This window comes from Myotis yumanensis, unplaced genomic scaffold, assembly GCF_028538775.1.
Source record: "Myotis yumanensis isolate MYYU_CA2020_CCGP unplaced genomic scaffold, mMyoYum1.0.hap1 SCAF_17, whole genome shotgun sequence".
In the NCBI taxonomy this organism is placed as follows: domain Eukaryota; kingdom Metazoa; phylum Chordata; class Mammalia; order Chiroptera; family Vespertilionidae; genus Myotis; species Myotis yumanensis.
Window position 1 is genome coordinate 22,299,100 of NW_027223768.1, and position 25,943 is coordinate 22,325,042.

General features: G+C 42.3%; 1 protein-coding gene across 1 annotated transcript in view; it reads left to right on the plus strand.

The window, feature by feature from the left end:
* Window positions 1-21,997: 21,997 nt before the first annotated feature.
* Window positions 21,998-25,943, plus strand: part of LOC138995552 (protein FAM163A) — a 45,463-nt gene continuing 41,517 nt past the window's right edge. The window contains exon 1 of the mRNA XM_070396074.1: window positions 21,998-22,025. The gene's annotated coding sequence lies outside the window, so the exon portion shown is untranslated. The remainder of the gene's footprint in view (window positions 22,026-25,943) is intronic.

The window sequence follows — 25,943 nt, forward strand, 5'->3', positions numbered from 1 at the left end:
AAACTTCATTTAAATATGTGACTGAAAGAACTTGAGTAAAATACAAAATTTCCTTGTGTAGTTGTGAAAACAGAGATTTGATAGTCTTCTTGACTAAAATATTTGTCTTCATTTTTGGCATGACCTCTTTATTCTTACTTTAGCCTTTGTAAATCTTTGCTATATTGTAAATCAATATGTTTAGTCCATGAAGCTCAAAATTAACTCGCACTGGAGCCACTTCTTAAATATCTGACAGTCACCTTTCTAAGACTTGTTTTCTTATGTTTATAGGAACATATCAAACCCTTATAAGCCATCTTCTGGTTTCTTAAATTCTTAAATCACTGAATACCAGTCCTCATCGCATCTTGTGGCTGCGTTGCCTTGATTTCCTGAAGCCACGTTCAGAGCCTTTGCTGCAGTAATTCTTCTGCCTAAAGCAGATTATTTACTGGTGGTCCTCAGACTCCTCTCAGGTGACATTTCCTACAAACTTTTCTTTCATCTGTCATCCCACTGTACTCTTAGGTAGGAACCAAAGACAGCTAAGTTCATAACTTACTAGAAAAATTACTTCTTGACAAAGCATACTATTAGTGTAGTGTTGATATTCATGGAAAGCCTCCTCTTATACCACACATGAAAATATCTGTCAGTTAAATAAAACTTTATTATTTAGGATACTATTAGGCAAAGCGTATTCCTGAGGGATTTTCCGTATTTCCTTATCACAATATGTTTCCCCTTTGCTTAGCAGAATGAAACTTAAGCAAAGATACATGATATGGGCTAGAAGAGCCAAAGGTTTATCCTTTTGTGAATTTTAAAAGTAACAGTGTTCCTGTACTGATCTGGAGTAGGGCAGTTAAACAAATTGAGAGTAGAGGGGTGGAACATTTGGTTGTAACATCTCACGTTTTAGGCAGTGGAACATCTATTATGATCAAGTAGACAGAATGGCTTTTTCTTTTTTTTTTCTTTTAAAAAAAATATGTTTTATTGATTTTTTTACAGAGAGGAAGGGAGAGGGGACAGAGAGCTAGAAACATCGATCAGCTGCCTCCTGCACACTTCCCACTGGGGATGCGCCCACAACCAAGGTACATGCCCTTGGCCGGAATCAAACCCATGACCCTTCAGTCCCCAGGCCGACGCTCCATCCACTGAGCCAAACCGGTCAGGGCAGAATGGCTTTTTCAACAATCTTTTCTTCAATTGATGCAGATTTATATTTGTTAAACTTTTTAGATTCAAAACATAACTCCACCAAAACCTTTTGGTCCTTATCTAGTTTCTACTTGGAATTGGTCCAATTGTTGACTTTACCAGGATTCATGAGACTCAGCAAAGTTGCTTCAAAAACTTGATTTAAGAGAAAACTGGTGAGTTTAACAATAATAGTCAAATCAGTTGTAGAAAACACCATGTAATTATCAGTACTGGCTTTACTTAGGATCTTTTCAGATTTACAGTCATTCAACATATTGTAGAAATCAATTTGTGGTATCAAACCTAGAGTTCTATGGAATTTTTGTCAAGTCTCTCAGCTAAGTTGAAGGAAATTCATGCTCACAGGTCCTGCTTTGTCCTTGGACCAGATCATAAACATGGGATACTCCTGAGATAGAGTCCTGTTAAAGACCATGTGCTTGAGCAACTTGGTAGAGCCCTCTATTTGTCATGAATTTAATATTTAGGAATTTCCAAGTTCTGTATGCTATGGGGAGTGATCCCTAACCTTCTGTGGGGTCATTCACTTTATTTGAAATAAATGTCAGACACTGAGGACTGTCTCCCCAGAAAGCACGCGTTCATACACATTGTTCCCTAATTTTAGGAGTCCGTGACTCCGGAAACCCTCCTTACACTTTCTTGAACAGAAAAAAGTGAGAAAAATCTTCTTCCTCCCCTGTCCCATTTCTATCCCTGTATCCCCTGCCACCACCCACCAGTTGCCTCAGATACAAACCCAGGAGTGGAATCACCCGTGACCGTCCCTGCCCTGCATTGCCACGTTCCAATCAGATTCTACTTCCCAAGTACCTCATAGTTCACCTGTTTTCCTGCAGACCTGCTGCCACTGACGTAGGCCAAGCCACCTTCATGTCTTTTCTGGCCCATAGTAGAATTTCAGTCAGTCTTATTGAGTGAATGAGTAAGTAAACAGGACAAAGAATAAGATACAAATAAGGTCCATTGAAACCTTGATCTCTTTTCTACATTGCTATGTTCTGGATATAAAACAGGCTTCGTTGGGAAGAGTTAATCACACACGAGCAAACAGCATCCCATTTAAACTTTGCATTTAGAATTAAAGAGCGTGCCCCCTGAGATAAGAACTGAGTAGGAAGCCTGTAAATATTTTGCCTGGGTTATTCTTTTGCACAAACCATATTTGATTATTTTTCTAGTTTGGTTTGTAAAAAAAAAAAAGCATTAAAGAAAAAAAGCAGTTTGACATTTGCAGGTTCTCAACAATCAGGCTCTCACCCTCCTTTTGAAAAGTTTGATTTACCAAATTGGCATCTTTTAGTTTATCAACTTTTATTTTTAAAATTTTGTTTTGTTCTAAAAGTCAAATGAAATAGCTTTTCTTTGGAGATTAGGTTTTTCTCTCTCCTCACTGCTAGGTGGCGCTCTAGGACGAATTCTGGTGCCAAGCCCTGTGCTAAAATAAAATTCCTTTCCTTGAAATATTTGGTTTCATGGCCCTGTAGTTTCAGAGTTGGAAATGGAACTTGGAATTCACTTCATCTAACCTCTCTTTACTTGAAAAACAAGTTAAGTGACATTAGTGAATCCTTTGGGAAGTAAGGGTCTTAGAGTAATTTGAAGTTTCTCCTAATTTAACCCTACTGGAAGCTGCCACAAAGCTGTCTGTGTTTACAGAACTTAAACACTGTCTGTCTGTCTGTCTTTATTACAGAAGGTGGTGGGGAAACACCCACCAGCCCCTCATCATATTCGGAAGCTATAGCGACTAATTCTATCTTGCTCCACTGAGGAAGTTCAAAGGGGAAAAGTCACCTTTCCATCGTTCTTTGGGACTTTCCAAGTCAATATGTTTTTTACCTCCTTTATAAGTTTCTGTTGTAGAGAAATGCAAAATTCTTACAATTTAAACACATTTTGAGTCTTTAGAAGGAATTTTTTTTTTTAACCTCTGGGTGTTAAATTTTGGGTGGTTGTATATTTTCTGGAGGAAGGTTCTTAGCCTCCTCAGATTCTCAAAAATGATTCAGAATGCCTGCAGGAATTCTGCACCCTGAGTTAATAAACCTCTATGCTTTCTGGGTTCTCTGGGAAGATGGAAAACAACTACTAACCTTTCTGACTCACTTTCAAGTGAAGACAAGCAACTTCTGTGGTTCAGAGAGTGGGCTCAGCTCCCAACAAGATCTCGAGTCAGTTATGATAACCATCACTTGTGCACAGGTTCACACATCACAAAACAGCAGAGGCACAGCCATCACAAGGAAATGAGTTTAGGTCACATTAATACAAGGATAGTATCTAAGAGGGGAAGTTGTAAGTGCAGCACCCTGTTCACTTCTGGGTAGCAGTGCATTTACAAAAGAGGTAGACCAGCATTTATGAGAGAATTGGTTGGATATTAACAGTTTTTTTTTTTTAAATATATTTTATTGATTTTTTACAGAGAGGAAGAGAGAGAGATAGAGAGTTAGAAACATCGATGAGAGAGAAACATCGATCAGCTGCCTCCTGCACACCCCCTACTGGGGATGTGCCCGCAACCCAGGTACATGCCCTTGACCGGAATCGAACCTGGGACCCTTCAGTCCACAGGCCGACGCTCTATCCACTGAGCCAAACCGGTTTCGGCGATATTAACAGTTTAATTGAGTTCAGATAACGTGCCGCATGTGGCTTGTTCCAAGTGCTTTATGTAGATTATCTCACTTAATCTTTCAACAACACCACAGGGTGGGTACTGTTATTACTCCCATTTTACAGAAAAGGAAATGGAAGCACAGAAAGGTTAAGTGTCTTGCCCACACTATGACAAATTCATATTGTGTCATAATATTGTTAACAGTATATGCCATACCTTTACACATTTTATTTAATTCTCACAGTGTCCCAGTTGCTATTCCTTTTTTACAAGAGGAGAAACTTAAGGCTGAGAAAATTAAGTAATTTACCCAAAGTCACATCTTTGGCAAAGTCACATAAAAGGCAGGAACTAAATAGGTCTGATTCCTCCAAAGGGTTGCCTATATTGTCTCCCATTATGCTTCTCCTTTTTCCTCATAAGCCCCCTCCAATTTCACCAACTCCACTCTACCACACGTGCTCCTGGTGAGGTCTCCAGTGACCTCCTGTTGCTGACTCCAAGAGGAAGCCCTCAGTCCTCGTCTCGCCTGACCTGTCAGTAGTCTGACAAATCTCCCCTTCAGGGACATCACATTCTCCAGGGTTCCCTCCTGCTTGTTGGTCAGTCCTTAGCTTCTCCTTTTCCGGCTCCTCCTCTTAGTGCAGGAGGGCAGCAGGTCTCGTTTATCAAGTTTCTCCAGTCTCGTGGCTTTAATTGCCGTCTGCTGAAGATTCCATTTGTATCGCCAGCATGGACCTCTCTCCTGAGCTCCATAGTAAAATGCTTATTTGACCTCTTCACTCTGATGTCAAACTTAGCAGGTTCAACATGGAGCTCCATATCCTCGTCCCATCTGCATCAGACCATACCACCTACAGTCTTCACTAACCCAGTTGATTGCAACTCCCTCCATCTAACTACACAGCCAGAATCCTCAGAGTTATCGCTGACTCTTCCCTTTCTCTCCTACTTCACACCCAATCAGACAGGATATCCTGTTGGCTGTGCCTTCAAAATGTATCTGGAATCTGGCCCCTTCTCTCCACTGCACTCCTGCCACCTGGTCTGAATCAACACCATCATCTGGTGTCCCTGCTTCCTACGTTGCTCTTTCACGTTTCCACAAAGCACCCCAGGAATCCAGCCTCTGCTCAGACCCTCCAAGGACTCCCGGTTTTACAATGGCCTTCGCGTGGCGTTGCCAGATAAAATGCAAGATGGCCAGTTAAATTTGGGTTTCAGATAAACAGCAAATAGTTTTTTAGTATCTCTCATGCAATATTTGGGACACAGTTATACTTTTAAAATATTCATTATCTGAAATTCACATTTAACTGGGAATTCATATTTTTATTTGCTAAATCTGCCAACCCTACCGACAGGCCCAACATGATGTGTGCCCCCCATTATCTTTCTGACCTCACCTCCCACAGTGTCCTCCTTCCTCCCTTCCCTGCCCACACCGACCTTGCTTTCCTGGAGTCCAAACAGGCAGCTCCCACCCCTGGGCTTTGCCTTGGCTCTTCTCCCTCCAGTATCTGCATCTTCTCAGAGATGTCATTTTGGAAATTACTACTCATTCTGATCCCTCTTAACTCTCCTCTACTTTTTTCCCCATAGCACCTACTTTTAAGATACAATATAAATGTTTACTGTCTGTCTCCAACAACCACATTATAAATTCCACAAGGCATGTGTTTTGTCCATTTTGTTCATTATTGTATCCTAACAGACTAAAACAATAACACGTAGGTACATGAGTAGTTGTTGAATGAATGAGTGATTTCAAAAGCCTATGCTCCTTTCCACTGCGCTATATCCCCTCGGTTTCAACTTGTCTTATGACAAATATTTGAAGAACCTTAGCGAGCCTAATCTGGAGAGGAGATATTGGCCATAGTTGGGAGTGCACTTACCTCACAGTTGTTATGGTCCTTCTGCCGGAACATTCTGGGTCAAGGCACGGGATTGACAACGCCTCTCTGCCCAGGCAATTACCATGTTCCCAGACTCTCAGCGTTACCTCCTAACATAAAACTTGTTTATTTTCTGTATGCCAGGCCCTATGCAAAACTCCAAGGGTATGAGAATAAACAAGATCAGTCCTACCTAGAAAGACCTTACCATGAGGTTGAGGTTCCTGTCTGTCTGATACAGTGAAAGGGAATTAATTGGACCTCTCTAGTCACAGTTGCCCCTTTCCAAAGAAAGCACTACAGCTTCCGATTCCCTTTGTATCTTGTCATCTCACAGCTTCCCAGTCCCCTTTGTATCTCCCCGAGGATTTTTTCTACTCTGGTGAACCCCAAGAGAAAAGCGAAGTGAATATTAAGCAGGGGTGGTGAGAAGAGCATCAGCTCTAACCTCCCTGTGACCCCAGTGCAGGAGCTCCGCAGAGATAAATTAAAGCAAGCGCAGGAAGCCTGCTGGCGTCCGTCTCGAATGACGCCAACAGGAAGGTGGAACGGGAGAGGGAGGATGTGTGAGTGTGCATATGGGCACAGAGAAGCAGATTTGCTGCTGAAAATCATTTCCCCCCACAGCGTCTTAGGAGGGCGGGGGGGGTGGGGGGGCGGGGACAAAATATGTTATGCCTGAGATGATAATGTTTACTCAATAGCCTTGTATAAATTTTCAACCCACCTGATTTCTGCACTACTATGTTCCTGAATTATTGATTTGGGAAATTACCACCTTCATAGGCAATTGCTAAGTAGAAAAATCTAGGGCAGTTTACAGGCGTGTAGTAGTAACATGGCTACAATGCAGAAACTGGAAAATGGAGAGAGAAGCATCTTTGGTGGCAGATGACTTTCTCTTCTTCCTTCCCCTGTCGCTCTAGAGATGCACCTTGACATGTGCTCGTCGCTAAATGAGAGGGCTGTCATCTTCTAACTCAATGAACATTTACTGTGGGCCTATGTGACGCAGGCTGTGCAGCTTCCTGTTTCCATGGTAAAAAGAGCTCATCCTTTACTAAAAGAAGACAGCGCCTGTTGCAGCTGACCAGGCATAGAGGGGATAAACAGTAGCCCTGGGGATCAACTAGATGCTGGTAATGCCAGTAGCAAGAATTTGTTCTCTTTTCTTGTAAAAATGACCAGATGTCTCAGGACACCTTTGGTGACAACCTGGGTTCTACAGGGAAATCCTATCCCTGGAAGATCTCATAAAGCAGGATCGTCCCAGCAAAATTGGGAGGGAGCCATATTCATCCTCAGCATTCTCTGATTTTCATTTTCAACTCTTTTCCCGCTGACCCTGGTTCACTGTAGCCCATGACAAAGTTCCCATGCCCTGTATCCATCGTTTAAGTTTTTTTGTTTGTACATTTGTTACATTTTTATTTTATATTCCATGAGTGAAATCATGTGGTTTTTGTCCTTTTCCGTTTGACCTATTCCACTTAGTATACTAGTAATACCCTTGAGATCCATCCATGTTGTCACAAATGACAATATTGCATCTTTTTTATGGCTGAATAATATCCCATTGTATATAAGTACCTCATCTTCTTTATTCATTGATCTGTTGATGAACACTTAGGTTGTTTCTGTATTTTGGCTATAGTAAATAATGCTGCTCTTAAAGAACATAGGGGTACATGAGAGCTTTTCAATTTAGTGTTATCATATTCTCTGAATTAATACCCAGAGAGGAATTACTGGGTAATATAGTAGCTCTAAATCTTTGGAGGAATCTCCATACTGTTTTTCATAGTGGCTGTTCCAATTTACAGTCCCACCAATGAGGCTTCCCTTTTCTCCTCATCCTCTCTAACACTTGTTATTTCTTACTTGTTTTTATATTAGCCATTCTAACAGGTGTGAGGTGATAGCTTATTGTGGTATTGATTTCATTCCCCTAATAATTAGTGATATTGAACATCTTTTCATGTGCCTGTTTGCCATCTATATGCCTTCAATGGAAAAATTTTTATTCTGATCCTCTGACAATTTTTCAATTGTGTTGTTTTTTATTGTTGAGTTGTATAAGTTCTTTATATGTTTTGGTTATTAAGCCTCTTATTGGAAATATCTTATGCAAATATATTTTCCCATTCAGTAGGTTGCCTTTTTGTTTTGTTGATAGTTTCCTTTGCTGTGTAAAACTTTTAGTTTGATATAGTCCCATTTGTTTATTTATTTTTGTTTAACTTGCCTTTGGAGTCAAATTCACAAAAACACCACTAAGACCAATGTCAAAGGACACATTTTAACTTGAGGAATAGGCTGTAAGAGAAATATTTGTAGAAATAATGGCCAAAAACTTCCCAAATTTGATACAAAATAAAAACCAAATGGACTCTAATCAAATAAGCTCAAACACATCTATACCTAGACACATCATAATCAAGCTATCCAAAGATAAATAATATTGAAAGCAACAAGAAAGAAGTAATTTATCACATACGAGGAATCCTCAAACAGCTTGTTTCTCATCAGAAACTATTGGGCAATGAGATGACCTATTCAAAATGCTGAAAGAAAAAGACTGTCAATAAAAAATTCTATAGCCAGCAAAAATATCCTTCAAAAATGAATGAGAAATTATGACATTCCAAAATAAGTTAAAACCTGAATTTGTTATTAGCAGACTTGCTCTGTAAGAAATAATATAATGAGCCCTTTCATGCTGAACTGACATTAGACATGAAGAAATAAAGAGCACCAGTAATGCTAACTACATAGGTAAATATATAAGATGGTAAAATATATTTTTTGTTTTAACTGTTTTTCTTCTGATTTAAAATACAAATGTATAAGGTAATAATTATAAATTTGTATTGATGGATATGTAATGTATAAAAATGTAATTTGTATGAAAACAGTAACATGAAGAAGGAGGGGAATGGCACCATATACAGTAGGAGAAACAGAACCAGTAGGACATTCATTCATTCATTCATTCTGAGTTGGTTTATGTGGCCATGGAGTCTGACAGATCCCAAGATCTGCAGGGTTAGTCAACAAGCTGAAGACCCAGGAGAGCCAATGGTATAGTTCATGTCCGAAGGCCAGCAGACTCAAGACCCAGGAAGAGCCAGTGTTTCAGCTCAAGCCTGAAGGTAAGAAAAAGCCAATGTCCCAGGTTAAAGACAGTCAGGCAGGAGAATTCCCTGTTACTCAACAGAGAATCACTCCTTTTGTTCAGGCCAGGCCTTCTACTGATTAAATGAGGTCCACTTACCCCTGGGAGGGTAATCTGCTTTATTCAGTCCATGAAATTTAAATGTTAGTCTTGTCCAAAAAAAACTCTTAAAGAGATACCCGCCCAGAATAATGTTTGACCAAATACCAAAAAACATGACCCAGTCAAGTTTTTACATAAAATTGCCATCACACTATTGAAATTGAAAGTTGGTATTAATCTGAAGTATTTGCTATAATTTAGGACAGTGGTCGCCAACCGGTGGTCCATGGACCCCTGGTGGTCCGTGGGGTCCGAAAGGATGGCGACCGCTGATTTAGGATGTTAATTGTAATCCCTATAGCAACCACTAAAACGTTAACTAAAAATATATACAGAAACCACATGATTATCTCAATAGATACAGAAAAGCATTTGCCATAATCCAACACCCTTTTATTATTAAAACACTCAACAAACTAGGAATAGAAGGGAACTTCCTCAACTGATAAGGGCCTTGATGAAAACCTACTGGTAACATTGTACATAGTGCTAAAAGACTGAAAGCTTTCCCCAAAAGATCAGGAACAAGACAACATGTGTACTTGTGTAACTTCTATTCAACATTACACTGGAGGTTCAAGTTTGGACAATCAGATAACTAAAACAAATAAAAGGCATTCAGATTGGAAAAGGGGAAGAAAATCTATCTTAATTTGTATATAACATGATCTCATGTAAATGAAAACCCTAATAAACACACACAAAACCTATTAGAGCTAAGAGACAAATTCAGCAAGGTTTCAGATATAAGATCCTTATACAAAAATCAATTGTTTTCCTTTACACTAGCAATGAACAATCTGAAAATGAAATTAAGAAAACAATTCAATTTACAATAGCATTAAAAAGAATAAAACATGTAGGAATAAATTTAACAGAAGTCCAAGACCTGTATATTAACACATTGTATGCGGGAAACGTATTTATACGTTTCCCGCATACAATGTGTTAAAATACAAAATGTTACTGAAAGAAAGAAAACCTAAATAAATGAAAAGACATTCTATGTTCATGTATTGGAAAACTTAATATAGTTAAGATGTCAATATTCCTAAACTGATCAACCCTTATCAAAATCCCAGCTGGCTTTCTGTAGAAATTGATAAGCTGGTCCTAAAATTTATATGTTAATTCAGGGGACTCAGAATAGCCAAAACAACCTTGGGTGGGGGAAAAAAGAGAACCAAGTTAAAGGATTTACACTTTCAGATTTCAAAACTTACCATTAAAGCTATAGTAATCAAAACTGTGTGGTACTTGCATAAGTATAAACATGTGAATCAATGGGACAGAATTGATAGGTAATAAACCCATACATTTGTGGTCAATTGATTTTTGACAAGGGTGCCAAGGATAGCACCCTTGGGAAAAGGATTGTCTTTTCAACAAATGGTGCTGGGATAAATGAATAGCCACATGAAAAAGAATTAAGTTGGACCCTACCTTGCATCATATACAAAATTAACAGAAAATGGATCAAAGACCTAATTTAAGAACTGCAATTGTAAAACTCTTATGGGAAATTATAGGCATAAATCTTAGTGATCTTGGATTTAGCAATGATTTTTGTCCTACCCCTCATGTTTCATGAAGAATATTTACAGAGTATATTAGTCACTGATACTTCTTTTCCAAATTTCAATGCAGGCATGTAAGAGGTACTCAGGTGACATTTATTTTCCCTTATGGCAATTTATGTCTGAACCCTAGATCTTTAGAAATGAACAGCTTTCCCTAGTGGGATTTGGAATAGTAGCTTCTGTAATAATACTTGCAATGCCTTTGGAATAAAAAGAATTGGCATAAGGATTAACTTTGTTTAAAAGTCTATGTGAATTCTAGTGAAAACTAGAAACCTCCATCACTGAATGGCATTGTGTATGTCAGCCTGTTGCTCACAACCTGTCTTGGCAAGTATTGGAACACAAACTCTCGAGGATTGTTCCAAACAAATTGGGTCCCAAAAAAAGAAGAATGACTCATGGCAAGAACCCTGCAGAGCACCTTCGTCTGTTTTTATGATTTATGATCCCCAGCCTCAGTGGTGGCTCCCACGATGTGGTCCGGACCCGCAGAGGCCGTGTCTGACATTTTGGCAGAGAGAGGGGCATATACCATCTTGAATCTGTCTTGGGCTCACGAATCACCTTTCTTCCCTGCAAAGTTATCGTCTGCTTAATTATAGATGAGAAGTTTGCATCTGTGGCCTGAAACCTGGGCCAGGCTTAATAAAACCTGAACTGGCTCCCAGTTTCCAAGGACAGTCAACATCCAAGGAACCCCACTGCAAACTTTCCCAGGATTACGGAGTTGATGAAAAATGCCAATCTTCCCCAAGTATAATGTTTTCTCAGATTCATGAGCTACCAATAATAATATTTAACAAAAGTAGCTGCTAATATAGCAGGGTTTGAGTGAGATGACAAGAAAACCAAAATTAACTATCAAGATGACATACAAAAATCATTTCCCATCTGTGTTCTTTCTCTTCCTCTAAAACAAAATGTAGGGCAGTTTGGTATGGCCCTGTGAAAGAGGGATGAAGGACTTCTCAAGGTTCCTTAACTACCCGTAGTGTAAAATCCAATGTTTGGGAAATTTTGTGCAATTACTATTTTTATACCTACTAACATACAAATTGTATAAAACTTAGAAGATTCAAAAGTATCTACAGAGAAAGAGCTCCCTCCCATCCATTTCCCTTAATCCTCCGGTGTGTATCCCAGGGGCAGTATGCCAAGTACTATTCTAGGTCCGGTGGATAAAGCAGCTAACAAAACAGAGCCCCTATCCTCAGTGAGCTTACATTCTAGTCTAGAGAGACACGAAAGAGCTTTAGGTATTGATAAATCCTATGAGAAAAATAAAATAGCCTGAGGAGGACCAGCCTTTGAGATTCCCAAGGAGATCATGGTCAGCTCTGGTAAATGTTGCCAAAAGGTTAAGTATGGAGTAAGATGTAGTGGTATGTCTGTAAGATTTCCCGACATGAAGATGGTTGGTGACCTTGGCAGGGGAGGGGAGGGAAAGGAGCTGGGTTATAATGGGCAAAAGAATGAATAGAAAGTGAGACAGTGTTCGCCTGTAACAGTGGAGACTATGATAGACACTCACTCTAGAGATCTGTGTGAGTGGGCAGAGAGATGGGGCAGTAGCTGGGCTGTTGTGCAGGCTAAATAAAGTAGCGCCTATAAAGTGCTGAGCCCAGTGCCTGGCACAGAGTGGGCACATAGCTGTTCTTAGTATTATATTTCCTATCCCTAGTCCTTTCTATGTCTATTCCAAATTCATTTTTTTCCTTAAAATGTTTTCCATCTATGATTGTCTCATTTGAGTCCTGGGAATGTACAGGACTCAACGAGTTCCCTGGAGTTATGAATGATGGTGTATCTCTGGCCACTGTTGGACAAAGGCTGCTCTCTGAGAAATTGTAAGGGAAGGGCTTTGCGTTTTAAGTGGCCTGTCAGAGTGCATTTGGTGCTGATAGGATGAACTTAGATGACAGCTCATTTCAGCTTGAAATCATGTGCTGGAAGGTGCTGCGAAGTACCCAATCTCAGACAGTAAGTGATCTTTCTCCTTTTTTTCTCTGCTGCTCTGTCAGACCTTCAGCTTGGTCATAGGGCAGAGGAGAGAGCACCCAGGGAATTTGTTGTCTCTAGACAGGTTTTCTGTCATTTTCGTATTTTCCTGACAAATCAAGAGGGGTGGTGTTGGTATGTTTGTGGTTTATTTGGTCTTTTGTTTGCTAAATGTCTGCCAAATAGACACATTTCTCTAGTTGTCATCACTTAAATGTCCACAGTCTATCCACGGGGATAAAAAGACAAAAGCAACTTGCAGAAGGGAAAGTGGGCTGATGATGTTCCTCCTGAAGTCACTGCAGGGCACCAACTCACTTCCCAGAGCTGGAGGTCCTGTGCTGAGGACGTCAGGGGAGAGAAAGTCACGAGGCTGGGCCAGTCTGAGAAGGCTCATACTTTGCCTGTAACAGTCCTCACTGTGTCCTGAGAGGAGAAGTCGGTAGTTGCCTTCAGAGTTGGCCTGGTTTGACAAATGAATCTCGCTAGCATGACAGTATTACCGCAGCTGTCATCTTGTCCTTTGCACACTGATCTCTGCTTCCCAAAAGGAATTTGTTCTGCAGACCATCCCAGCTCCTGGCCCTGGGAAATCTCACAGCAAACTCTACTTCTGCCCTCTTTTCCCACTCACTATCCAAAAGCTCTTTCATCACTATTACTTTTTTTAAACCTCTGTTTCTATGAAAAGATTTATCTTTTCATAGAGATATGGTTAGAGAGCTTATGGTTCAGCTCTCTAAAAGAAAGCGCCAATAGCAGGAGGATGGGCGTAGAAAGGGTGCATATGTTTTCCTGCGCTGCTTTCTGGGTGCTGCATTTGTGCTTTTAATCTTGCTGCTGTCAAACTTCATTAGGAGATTTGAGCATCAGCCTCCTACCTCTGGGGCCTGCCTCCCATCAGCCCTGGCAGAAATGAGGATGGTGTTTGAGATTGGAAGAAAGATAGGTTGGGTATTGCAGAGAGCCCTTACCCACCAACCTTCCAGCCTACTCACCTTTCATATTGCACGGGGGCATTTATCCTCCCACTTGCAAGCACTGGCTGCATTAGGGAAGCCATCAGAAGGCCATGCACTGGCATCCATAAAGTGGTTTGAAAACAGTAGTGGAAAATCAAGGCTAAGCCTCTGTAACCTTTGTACACCTTTGAAAGGGAATGGATTTCCTCTTTGGGGGGATATGGAGTAGTGCTGGAGGAGACCCCCACTCCCATCAAAGTAGGCAGAGTCATTCCAAACAGTCCTGGCGGTCACGGTGACAGATGTTACAGCCAGACAGCCTTCACATCTGCTCTCTGATGTGACTTTGCTGGGTTCAAGCAGCACGTGGACTCTTGGCAGTAAGTTTCTGGGAAGGAAGAGGCCCCCTGGTAACATTCCCTTTCTTCTCATTTGATATAAAGTAGAAACCAATGCCATAGAAAGAAACTAACTTGTGGACATTTTTAAATTTCAAATTGTGGATAAAAAATTATAGACTTGTATAAGAGAAAACCCATTGATCTAGGCTTCATAATCTGGTCCCTCTCTAGAGAAATCTGTGGTCTTAATTACTGATGAAGCAGTACATGGCATCTTTAAAAAGCAAACTTAAATCCTGACGCTGATTTAATACATGGCGTGAATGTCAGATGGCAGAGTTGGCCATGTGGAAGAAATTAAACTAACTCTCCTTTTTGATATCTCAGGAAGCTTGCAGCAGAAGAACCTATTTTTAGATTTTAAAAAATATTTTCCCCCAGTTATACCAACACCACCAAAACTGCTTTGGAAAATGAAGAACAGCCCCCTCAGATAAGGGAGGAGGAAATGTTTCCACTGGCCAAGGAGACTAGATTGATGCCTGAGTATCATCGCACTTCTGTTAAGTGATGTGGCCCCTGTCTGAGTGTTACTTTGCTTTTTTAAAAATCTTCACCTGAGGACATTTGTCATTGATTTTTAGAGATAAGAGAAGGCGGGGAGAGAGAAACATTGATGTGTAAGAGAAACATCGAATGGTTGCCTCTGGCATGTTCCTCGATCAGGGACTGAACCTGCAGCCTAGGGATGTGCCCTGCCCGGGAGTGGAACCTGTGATCTTTCTGTGTGCAGGTCAACACCCCTACCAGCTGAGCCACAATGGCCAGGCCGAGGGTCCTTTGATTTTATAATGAAAGTCAATAGATAAATATTATTGACTTTGCAAGCTACTTTACTAAGAGAGCAAAGGATATGGGTACTTTTTTCCTTGATGTTATCCTATATTATCTTTAGCAGAAAGGCCGTTTTCAGCCTAAATAAGTCCCCGCAGATTAAAACAACAGCACATGAACACATGCCATGGCTTCCGATAGTGGCAGATTAAGTACTTCAGACCCACCCTCCTGAAGTATAAGCTGAAGATAAATAAAAGGTTGGTTAAAGGTTTATTTTCTAAATTAAAATATGTTTTAAATCTTCTTAAAAACACCAAAGAGCTAACAAGTTAATGAAGAATTACTGGCTTTAAGCCCCAAGAGAAGATAGAAGTACAAAGAAATGAGCTTTACAGTTGGGGCCATTGGGGGGCATTTGGGGATTCTGGTTAGAGGTCCAAAGTTGGAGTCCATGGTTCACCCAAGGTGTGGCTGCTGCCCCACCCCCTGCTGATGGTTGGGATCATATACTCTAGGGCAGTGGTTCTCAACCTTCTGGCCCTTTAAATACAGTTCCTCATGTTGTGACCCAACCATAAAATTATTTTCGTTGCTACTTCATAACTGTAATGTTGCTACTGTTATGAATCGTAATGTAAATATCTGATATGCAGGATGGTCTTAGGCGACCCCTGTGAAAGGGTCGTTCAACTGCCAAAGGGGTCGCGACCCACAGGTTGAGAACCGCTACTCTAGGGTAAGGTGAATGGGAAGAGGTACAGTACTTGTTCTTGGGTGTGGGCTGGATTTAGTGACTTACTCCTAATGAACAGTATATGGCAAAAGTGGTGGATACTCTTTCTCTACATGGTCTTTCATCCTTGGTTTCTTTACACCATGGTGGTCTCGGGGCTCTAAGATGACAAGGGAAGATGTTACAGGGCTTCTTTCTTAAGCTTTAGACTTTGGAACTCGTACAGTATTACTTGCACCATATTCCACCGTGTTCTGTTAGTAAGTCCCAAGGACAGCCAGAGTCTAGGAGGTGAAGAAAGAGACCCCACCTCTTCAGGGGAGAAGTACAAAGTCATACTGCAAAATGCCATGGCCACTGGAATGAGAGAAGTTTCCTTCTGTATAAAGAGCATCTACAAAGACCTGCAAATGTTATACTTAATGGTGAAACTTTAAAAGTTGTGCTTGCATATTCAGATCTGAAAAATGGCATTATAGCTCAAAAATAAATAAAACAAAAAGTGATAGAATTGAAGAGAGAGACAGTTCAACAAACAAAAGTTGGAAACTTCCAAAATTCCACTTTCAATCATAGATAGAAAACTAGACAGAAGATCAATGATGATATAGAAGACTTGAACAACACTATAAAAAAACTAGATATACATCTATAGTACACTCCACCCAACAACAGCACATGAAACATTCTCTAAGATAGACCATATGTTAGGCCATAAAATAAGCCTCAATAACTTCTAAAGGTCTGATATCATAGGAAGCATGTTCTCTTACCAGAATGGAATAAAATTAGATAATACTAACATACATTTGAGAATTTCAGAAATATGAATAAATTAATACACTCCCAAATAACCAATAGGTCAAGGAAGAAATCACATGGGAAATTAGAAAATTTGAGATGAATGAAAATAAAAACAGGGCGGGGGGAAAAAGGACACACATGTAATACCCTTTGTAATACTTTAAGCAATAAAAAAATTTTTAAAAAAAGAAAATAAAAACAATACACCAAAACTTATGCAGCAAAAGCAGTGCTAAGAGAAAAATTTATACCTGTAAACAGCAATATTAAAAAATAAGAAAGCTCTCAAATTCATTACCTAAACTTCCACTATAGAAAACTAGAAAAAAGTAACAAACTAAACCCAAAGCAAGAAGGAAGGAAGGAAATAATAAAAAGATTAAGGTAGAAATAAGTACAATAGAAAATAAATATAAAATTAATGAAACCAAAACTAATTATTGGGAAAAATCTACAAAATTGACAAACCTTTAGCTAGACTGACAAAAATAAATAAGTAAATAAATAACTCAAATTACTAAACTTAAGAATGAAAGGGAGGTAATCTCTTACCTCCTACCAACTGTACAGAAATAAAATGGATGATGAAGGAATGCTATAAACAATTGTACACCAATAAATTAGAAAACCTAAATAAAATGGACAAATTCCTACAAAGATGCAAACTATGACACTAACTCAAGAAGAAATAGAAAAATCTGAATACCTATAGCAAGTAGATATTAATTGATAATTTTAAAACTCACAAAGAAAAACCCAGTCCCAGATAGCTGATGAATTACATTGTTTAAAGATGAATTAACACCAATCCCTCACAAACTCTCCCATTAATAGAAGAGGAGGGAACACTTCCCAATTCATTTTATGACATTAGTGTTACCCTGGTACCAAAACCAAAAATAAATCTACTGACCAATGTCTTTCATGAATATCAATGCAAAATGCTTTAAAATAAATTAGTAAATATTGTTTCAAGCAATATAAAAAAATGATATACTAACCCATGTGGGCTTTATTCCAGGAATGCAAGGCTGGTTGTTTTCAATCAATGTAATCTACCATGTTAACGGGCTAAAAAAGGAACAAAAAAAATCACATGATTATATAACCCGATGTAAAAGCACTCAACAAAATTCAACACTCATTTATAGCAAAAACTTTCACAAAAATAGGAATAGAAGGAAAATTTGTCAACTTGATACCGACAGCTAAATCTTTGATATCTAGGGCTAGAGTAAGAGTTCTTAGATAGATTTACACCAATAGCATGACTCATTCTATGAAAAAGTGAAAATTTGGACCTTATTAAAATTAAAAACTTTCTCTCTATAATCCCATGTAAAAGGGGTAAAAAGACAAGCTACAGACTGGGAGAAAATATTTTCAAACCACATATCTGCCAAAGGACTAGGATCTAGACCAGCCGTGGGCAAACTACGGCCCACAGGCCAGATCCGGCCCGTTTGAAATGAATAAAACTAAAAAAAAAAAAAAAAAGACCGTACCCTTTTATGTAATGATGTTTACTTTGAATTTATATTAGTTCACACAAACACTCCATCCATGCTTTTGTTCCGGCCCTCCGGTCCAGTTTAAGAACCCATTGTGGCCCTCGAGTCAAAAAGTTTGCCCATCCCTGATCTAGACTAAAGAACTCTCAAAACTCAACAATGTTTTTGTAAAACAAAACAACAAAAAAATCTAATTAGAAATGGCCAAAAGATAAATAGATAGCCAAAGAGAATATGTAGATGGAAGTATAGATGCCATGCCAAATAAGTAAATGGGAAGATGTTCAACATCATTAGCCATTGGGAAATGAAAATTAAAGCAACAATAAGATATCACTACACATCGGTCAAATGGCTAAAACTTAAAAACTAGTGACAACATCAAATGCTTGCAAGGATGTGGAGAAACTGGGTCACTTATACATTGCTAGTGGAATGCAAAATGGTATAGCTACCTTGGAAAACAAGTTGGCAGTCTCTTAAAAAATCTAAGCATGCAACTACCATATGATCCAGCAATTTTACTCCTGGGCATTTATCCCAGAGATATGAAACGCATGTTCACAAAAACTTGTACATGAATGTTTATAGCAGGTTTATTAGTAATAGCTCAAAACTGGGAGTGGAGGAAGGAACAACAGCCAAATGTCTTTTAATGGGTGAGTGAATGGTTAAACAAACCATGACACGTCCATACCACCCAATAAATAAACCTAGATGAATCTCCCCAAAATTACACTGTATGGAAAAAATTAAAAAGATTACATACTGTATGATTTCCTTTATAACATTCTTGAAATTCCACAGTTTTATAAATGGTAAACAGATAAGAGGTCTCTAGAGGTTAGGGATGGGGAGGGGTGTCAAAGGGAAGTAGATGTGACTATAAAAGGGAAATATGAGGGATTCTTCTGGTTTTGTTCTGTATCTTGAGTGTCTCAATGCCAATGCCAATGTCAATATCCTGGTGTTGATATTGGACTAAAGTTTTGCAAGATGTTAACAATGGGACTAACTGGGTAAAGGGTACCTGGGATCTATCTGTCTTATTTCTTACAATTGCATGTGAACCTACAATGATCTCAAAATGAACATTCTGATTTTAAAAATTATTCTTGATCAAATGATCAAGATTAGCAAGTAGAGGAAGATACTTGCAGCCTATAACTGACAAAGGCATATAGACAGAATAAACAACAAGCTTTTATGAATCAAGAAAAAGTTAGATGACTCACTGTAGAAATAGGTAAAGATTTGAACAAGCACTTCACAAGACAAAATTTAAATAGGCTATAAACACATGTAAAAGTGCTCAGCCTTATTAAAAATTAAGGGTATGCCGTAATCAGTTTGGCTCAGTGGATAGAGCGTCGGCCTGCGGGCTGAAGGGTCCCGGGTTTGATTCCGGTCAAGGGCATGTACCTTGGTTGCGGGCACATCCCCAGTGGGAGGTGTGCAGGAGGCAGCTGATTGATGTTTCTCTCTCATCAATGTTTCTAACTCTCTATCCCTCTCCCTTCCTCTCTAAAAAAAAATCAATAAAAAATATATATATAAATTTAAAAAAAATTAAGGGTATGAAATGAAGATGACAATTGTGATACAATTACACATCCACCAGATTGATAGACATTAAGAAGTCTAACAATACGATGTTTTGGCAAGGATGTGGAGCAACTACCATCCATCTTTGGTGGGAGTGTAAATTTGATGACCACCTTGGAAAACAATATGGTATTCTTTAATAAAGTTATATAAGCATACCCTGTAGCCCAGCAATTCTACTCCAAGGTATGCACCCTAAAAAGTTTGCATTTGCACACCTGGAGATGTATACAAGAACTTTATTAGCAGTATTAGTTGTAGTGGCTGCAACTATAACTACATGCAACAAAAATGAATGACCTCACAGACATAATGAAGTGAAAAAAGAGGCCAGAAGCAAGCGCACACGTGCACACAACACACACACACACACACATACACGCACACAAGTTCATGCTAAACAGAAAGTAAAACTAAATGGTCATGTTTAGGGATGCTTAACAATTTTATAAAACTTTAAAGATATAAAGGAAGTAAATACTATAAAGTAAGGATCACTGTTGCTTTAGGGCAGCCGTGGGCAAACTACGGCCCACGGGCCGGATCCGGCCCGTTTGAAATGAATAAAACTAAAAAAAAAAAAAAAAGACCGTACCCTTTTATGTAATGATGTTTACTTTGAATTTATATTAGTTCACACAAACACTCCATCCATGCTTTTGTTCCGGCCCTCCGGTCCAGTTTAAGAACCCATTGTGACCCTCGAGTCAAAAAGTTTGCCCACCCCTGCTTTAGGGGGAGGGGAAGGGAAGGGAAGGGAAGGGAAGGGAAGGGAAGGGAAGGGAAGAGTTATGAATGAAAATTGGTGGGCAGGGGAGGTTCTGGGGTGATGGCAATGACCTGGGTGCTATTGCACAGCTTTGGTTTATGGTGACTCATGAGGCTATACACGTATCTTGTCTTCACTTTCTGTCTAATTGTTTATAACACATCTCTTCATATTTCAGTTTTGCCTTTGAGAAGAAATGAGATGGAGGAATGTAGGTGTGAAGTTTGTGTAAGAAAAGGCAGCACGTGAAAATCTGAGGTCAAAATTAAAAACCTGTGATAAGAGAGAGGAAATAAGTGGAGTGCTGAAGCCACCGGTAAACCTGCTGGAAGGATCAGGTGGGTAGCTTGCCTTTGGATGTTTGTTTGTTTGTTTAGAACAGTGATTTAGGAATAATACAGGTTGCTCCAAGTGCTAAATTTCTTACTCCCTCTACTTTACAAGTTGGGCCTGGGCTGAGGGACCAAGCTTTTTATTTTATTATATGTTATTTTATTTTCTATTGTTACATTATTCATCATTGACTTGAAACATCCAGACTACCCAGGGTATGCGGAGGAACACATTTGATTTGAGGAGAACACTCCTGTTTGAGCCCCTGTTAACCTGGATGGCCCCATCCCTCCCTCCTTCCGGTCTTCAGTCCAACCAGGATTGGAGAGCAGAGTGAGGAGAGAGATGAGCAGGACAGGGCAGGGAAGAGTTCCACGTTGCGATGCTTTGGACGTGCTAAAAAGTGACAGTTCCCTTCCATCTCCTCCGGTCATGTTCTCAGAGCAGACTGATGTCAGAAATGGCCGTTAGGGGTACAGCGCAGAAGCAGCTGGTAGACTTTTAAACACTCACTGTGGATGGAGTGGCGGTCGGCTTTGCTTCTTTCCTGCCAGATCGCCCCATCACAACTATGATTACACACTGTCTGCTCCTCCGGGAGTCCTGTGGGCAGCGACGCACCCTGGTCCTAAGACTTGTTCTCGCAGGGTTTCCCGTGCTGGACCTGTCTGTGCATAGCACGCCAAGCTCCGAGTTTGCTTTTCTTAGGCACAGGACAGTGGAACTAGAGGAAGGCACCAGCCCGCGCTGTTCTATCCCCCTCCCTTCGCTCTCCTGTAGACAGGCTCTGGGGTGGGGGCTCTCCCAGGGGTGGGGCCAGCACCAATCAGGTCGCTCGGTACCTGCCCCCAGCCCTGGCCACCTGGAGGGGCCGTGAGGTTCTCGGCTGGCTCGGTGCAGCGCCAGTACTCAGAGCGCCACCCCAGCCCCCGGTGCCCGGTGCCCGGAAGGACGAGCGCAGACCCCGCGGGAGTTGCCTCAGGCGCGGAGCTGGCTCAGCCTCGGTAACGGTAACGGGTTGGGGCGCTCCTGGGCACCTGGTTCCTCCAAGGAAGGAAGAGGAGGGAGGAGATGGGGCCGGGCGAGTGGAGGACCCCGCAGGACACTGGGTCCGCGCGCGTGGATGTCCCTCGAAAGTGCGCCTCTGCACCGGGATAGCGCGCCCGGGCTGCCTCCCACTGTCCATCTCGAGCTTGACCTTGGCGCTGTCGGGCTGGGCTGGGCTGGGTCCGCAGTTGGCTCTCCCTCTCGGCACAGTAAGCTGTTCACTCTGAAGGGCGCGGATGTGCTGCGGGAGGCGGGCGGCTCCGGCTCCGGCCTGGTAGCCCCGCTGCAGGTCGAGCGCCCCCGCCTCCTGGCAGGGCTCCGGAGTCCCTGCCCCAGGGTGCAGCCTAGCGCTCGCCTGCGCTCGCTTCCGCCCGCCTCGCCGATCTCCTCCGCGGCCCCTTCCTCCTGCAGCCGGACCCCACAGGACGCGCTGCTGCTCCTCCGTGCCGCGACCACCCGAGGACCATGCGGTGGCCTGAGCGCTGGGCGCGCGTGAGTGAGAGGCGCCGGGACCGAGTGGGGGGAGCAGCCCAGTCCGTCTGTGCGGCCAGGTGGGTCCGAGAGCGCAGGCACCTCTGGGCCCGCCTGGCCATCGGGCTAGGTTTGCTGGAGATTTTCCTGGAGTTGTATAGAATGAGGAGGGAGGCGGTGCATTAGCGGCGCGCCTCCACCTCTCTGCCTGTGCATTCGGGTCCAAAACAGGGTGGAGACACCGGACCCTCGCCTGAGCCACCAGGCAAGTCTTCCGAAGGCCCCAGAGCCGGTGGCCCGCACCCCTATCCCTTGGGGCTGGTGTGGCGTTCTGGGCTCCAGACTCCAACCATAGCGAAGCCACCTCCCTCCCCCTCGCTCAGTGGCCTTGGAGGATTTGGCCCAAGTAGAGAGACCAAGGGGCGAGCAAAAAGCCTCGGGTCAGAAAGAAAGCCTAGTTCTGCTCCTTCATTCCGAGTCTCTGGCCAGGGTGGGGTGAACCAAGTGCGGGGCTCCAGCAGGTTGGTGACACTGGGTCCCCCAGTGTCCTGGGTCCCCCAGGCAGCGAAGGAGGCAGCGGGGGAGATCTGCCTTCTCCATCAGCACTCTGGGGCTCCACACACCACCCATGTTTTTCAGCCACACTCGAGCATTCCTTTTCTCTGAGTGGGTTTGTGTGGAGACTTGGAAGTTTGCTCTTCTAGCAACTTTGGTGGGTAGGTATCCAGCCAGGAGCCCTAACCCTAACCCCAGCTCGCACGCATGGCCTGGCTGGAGGACAGCGTTTGGGAGGAGGGGAGCCTCATGGGCTGGGCTAGGGGCTTCTGAAGAGGCAGCAGTGTAACTGTCAGGGGTGGACGTCTGTGCAGTTGGATCCCAATGCCCACATCCTCCAGTGTCTGAGCCAGACCCACATTTTATGTCGCGTAAGAGGCAAACAGTGATGCAGGGACTTTAGATCCCGTGTGTCCACTCTGCTTCAGAATTGGGAGATTCGGAGACCTCAGGGGAAAGGCAGTTTCCTGTGTGTGCTAGTGCAGTGCTCCTAAGTACATTCAGGTCCTGCCCCTTCCCTTCTAGGGGAAAACAGAGCAAAGGAATGTTCTCTGAAAGCAGTTGTAACTTCTCAATTCTCTCTCAGGAGGGCTCAGCTCCATGCCCGAGGGGACCTAAACCAGCATGCATATAGAGATAGGGGGTCATGTTGGCACCCAGACAGGAACTAAAATGTGCTCCCCAAGGTTTAGCTGTGGCATTAGCTGAGTCAATAGCATCGTTTCCCCTCTCACATAAGGGGAATGGCTATAGTTTCTACAGTCTTGGGGGGTGGGGGGAGGGTGAAATGAGATAGGACATGTGGGAATGGGAAAAGCCTCTGAAGTCCTTTGGGGTGGGGGTGGGGTGGGGGGTGGGGTGGGGGTCCCATGTGTACATAGAAACCTTGTTTGGAGCATCACTGGCAGTTCTGCCAGAACTAGAAATCTGCATTTTGTGGCCTCATCGAAAACCGTGCTCGGGAAAGGCTCCAATGCTGATGAGGGCAAATCCCTCATGTTTTGCCCAAGGGTCTCTGTTTTGTCTCTAGCTTGCCCGTCTGTAATTGGAAATGAGCTCTGCTCAGTCCAGAGAGTGCCTCTGTCTGAATGCAAACATCATTGGTAACAGGGAAGCCTGGCACAGAAACAGCCCCTCTCCCCTCCAGGCACAGCGAGGGGTTTTAGTGATATCTCCTGCTAACTGTGGAAGGAGGCTGGGTGGGTCAGAGGAGGAGCTGGGAATCCCGCCCCCCCCCCCCCCCCCCCCTAGCTATTTAACAAAAGAGCTATTTGGCCCTAGCAGGGCTGTTCCAGGTTCTGTCAGTTGTGAAAAGGGCCCTGAGGTCTAGGATCTGACCTGATGGAAAGTTGCGGCCATTTGTTAAGTACCGTCTATGTGCCATGCACAAGGCTTTGTGAAGTCAATATTATTATCCTCATATTTCATGTGAGTGGACTGAGTTTAGAAGAGGTTAAATGATTTGCTAAGATCTTTAAGCTGGTAAGTGGCAGAGCTGTGCTTGGAATGCGGGTCTCTCTGGTTCCAAAGTCCCTGCTCCTTCCACGGGGCCACTCTCCTCCCACGAAGAACTGACACATACGCGGTCACTGAAAACCCAGAGCCATTGTGAACAAGAGATGTTTGTGACCCCGTTAGGCTTCCTGGATAGTGCTGGCCTGGTAAATGCATGCTCTTCACTCCACGTAGGACTCCGGGATTTAATTAATACACAGAGCTTAATTCTTTAACATGTAAAATGCAAACTATAATGACATACTTATTTACCATTCAGTTAGCAAACTTCATAAAGACTGATAAGCTACTGATGAGGTTCTGGTAAAACAGGCACTTTCATATGTTGCTGGTAGGAGGATAAATTGGTACAACTTCTTTGGAAGGCATTTTAGAAGCATTTCCCAAAATTTGAAATGCCCATGCCATTGACACAGTGGTTCCGTTTTTTTAGACATTTATCTTGCTGTTATACTTGCCTATGGGCACAAAGAAACATATGTATATTGTAGCATTATTTGAGCTGTGAAAGAACAACCTATATACTCATCACAGGGGGGTAGTTAAATACTTTGTGGTACTTCCAAATAGTCAAATACTGGCCTCTTCATCCATAAAAAAAGAAGTAGGAGAAGCTTACTCTAAAACTGACATGGAACAATTTGCAAGATACATGGCTAAGTGGAAAACATGCATAGAGTGTTTATAATATGCTACTGTTCGCGTTATAAAAGAGGAGGAAGAGGGAGAGCTCTAAGATATTTGCTTGTCAGTGCATAACAATATACACAAAACCTAATATCTGTTGCCTCCAGGGAGAGCGGACCTGTAAACCCTTTGTATCTTTTCAATTTTGAACCATGTGATTACATTAACTATTTTAAAAATTACTCTCCTTGCTCTGTGCCTGACATTTTTTCAAGCTCTTTTCTAGCTGAATGGTGTGGAACTACACCCCCCATACACACACACCCTCAGGTTGCTTAAGAGGTTCCCACTGTAATAAAAGCCAACAGGCTGTGAGACCACACAGAGCCCATAGTATCTGGCCATCCGAAATCCCTTTCACTGTGCAGGTTGTGCTTGGAAAACTGGAAGTGTGTGTGTGTGTGTGTGTGTGTGTGTGTGTGTGTGTGTTTAGACCTCTCTGAGCTGGATAGGCAAGATCTTATCCTCCAACTTTGAAAGCAAAATGGAGAAATAGAAACTACCCCTCTTTTTATTTCCTAATGTTCCCCTATACAAGATGAAGCATCAGCAATCGGATGGCATTAATAAGGGCACGGGAGGAGCACTGTGGTTTGGTATCTGAGGGGCAGAGGGTATGTCAGTTTATTTATGATGTTGTATTTGGAGAGGAAGAGAGATCCACTTGAAAGAAGAGGGTTGGAAATTATTCTGGGACCTGGGGCTCTATTGCCCCAGAGGAGGAGGGAAGGTTGTTTGAGTTTCACACTCTCAATGTATCCCTGGATGCCCCTGGGTGCTTTTTATTAGCACAGATGCCCAGCTCAGTGGTGTCCCCTCTCCCCCAAGAATTGCCTTCTTGATCACCCAGCTTGTGAGGCCAGCGGATGCACGAAGGGGATGGAGGCAGGTATCAGGCACTGCCTCCACTCCTTCAGGTAGGACAGGCTGTTGAGCAGCAGGAGCAATGGAAGAAAGGCTCGCTTCCAGCCACACCAGACGGGGCTCCCCTGCACTGTTGGGTGGTTAGGCTTCATTTCAGTTAGTCTGCTAAGCACTCTGCCCACACTATGTCATTTAATCTCTTGATCAGGTGTGTGTGAGAGCCCAGGCTCATTGCCACCAAGCAAACAACACCTTTCTGCTCCCCCTTCAATGACTTTCCTGTTCTCTGCGCACAGGTGCTCACAAACTCAGTTTGGG